Source organism: Loxodonta africana, chromosome 3 (assembly GCF_030014295.1).
Source record: "Loxodonta africana isolate mLoxAfr1 chromosome 3, mLoxAfr1.hap2, whole genome shotgun sequence".
Classification (NCBI taxonomy): Eukaryota; Metazoa; Chordata; class Mammalia; order Proboscidea; family Elephantidae; genus Loxodonta; species Loxodonta africana.
Window position 1 is genome coordinate 76,079,963 of NC_087344.1, and position 1,723 is coordinate 76,081,685.

At 50.8% G+C, this 1,723-nt stretch overlaps 1 non-coding gene across 1 annotated transcript; it reads left to right on the forward strand.

The window, feature by feature from the left end:
• The first annotated feature begins 333 nt into the window (after positions 1–333).
• Positions 334–416, forward strand: LOC111752093 (small nucleolar SNORD12/SNORD106). Its single transcript, XR_002787111.1, has one exon. It is a non-coding gene; the product is annotated as a small nucleolar SNORD12/SNORD106 (small nucleolar RNA).
• The last annotated feature ends 1,307 nt before the right edge of the window (positions 417–1,723 follow it).

Below are 1,723 nucleotides of genomic sequence, written 5' to 3' on the forward strand. Positions count from 1 at the left end.
ACAGGAGAGTTGTCTGGGAGAAGGCAAGAAGTTTGGTGTGGTCATGCTGCGTTTGTGGGAGGAGAACTCAGAGAGAGGTCTGGGCTGGAGTAGAGATTTTAGGGCTGGTAGCTAAAGCCATGGGGTAGATTGAGATGTCCCGAGATGCTAGAGAAGGCAGAAGGACCCTGAATAGAACCCTGGGGAATAACGGCCAGAGAAACTCCGAGAGGGAGGAGGAGAATCAGGCAGGGATGGAACGTCAGAGGCCAAGGCAACAGAGGAGCAGGAAAAAGGGCTTGGCCACCAGCCTATGGGCTCTAAGAGGGAGATATGCAATCAGGAGGTCACACAGCATAGATGATGGCTGAGCTTTTTCCCCCGACAGATGGACCATGTTTATCTAACTTCTCTAAGTCAGTTTCTGTCTGATATGCCAGCTTGAGCAGCTCCTGGGCTCCTGCTCCACTGGGCATCTATCTACCTGGTGGGAGTTCATCTTTCTGTGGTTTCATCTCAGGTTTGCAGAAGCTAGACTTTGAATGGACCACGATGAGTGTGGGAGAGGATTGGTTGGGAGCCATGTGTGCCACTGGGCAATTAGTGGGTTGATGACAAGGGATGCCTTCCACAGCTTGGTTTAATCTTTCCTCTGTAATAGCAAGTTTCTCAATAGTGGAGGCCTCTTGAAAGAAAAAGCAAAAATCCAATACTTTACCAAGAGGCGGAAGATTTTGAGTGAACATTCCTAGGGCTACTGTGTACTCAGCTTGAGTGCTATCCAGAATTGAAAAGCTTGTGCTCATTTCTTTGAAGAATTAATGATTATTAGGTCTTTGTAATATTTCTAGTTTTGTAGCCTTTCTGCTTGGAGAAAGTAAAATCCTTTCAACAACAACAGAAGAGGTCACGGAGACCTTCGCGTGAATGGAGGAGACAGAGGCAGGGACCAGACTCCCTGGATGGGGAGGTGTCTGGGCAATGTGCAGAGGCAGGTTTGGAGAGGCAGTGAGGACAGGTCCATGAGAGAGGCATCACAGGCAACCCCAGGTGCCAGCAGAGCCTCAGGAGGAACTTGCCTGCTGGTGGAGAAGCAGCTGGGAATAGGCAGAGGGGTGCGCCTTAGGAAACCCGGGAGTAGTGATCAGCCTCAGACAGAGAGAGGGAAATCGAGACAGAACCTCTATCCTTTCTGTTCACTCTGCTCCCACCCCGGAGCAAGCAGGAGACTTTCAGAGAAAAATTTCAGCTCTACTGATACTTCCTCTACCCCAACCCCAATACTAGGTCAGCCTCCCGCTCCTCACCCCTCGTTGTCTTCTCTCAAGGTGGTATTTAGATTATTAAACTGATGTGTGTGGGCCTTGGACAGCTGGATTGGATGTGGGCTGTATGGTGGAACAAGGTTCCAGAGACCTCTGCTGCGTCAGGCTCTGAGCCTCTGGCTGCTGAAGGGTGGAGGCACCTGGGGGGTCCCAGAGGAGAGGACGGTTGGCACAGAGACTCTTGGGTAGCAGTTCCTAGCTATTAATTGTCCAACAATTCATGTTTGTCTGTGGGACTGGACTGTAATCCCCATAAAGGCAGGGCTGTGCTGGGTTTGACCACTGTCAACTCCCCCATGCTTCACAGGATCAGGCACATAGTAGTTGTCAACAAATATTAGTGGAGTCATAACGTGGACTATCCGGGCGCAGGGCCTGGGGAAGGATGGGAAGAGAGAAAAGAGGGGGCCTCGGCATCT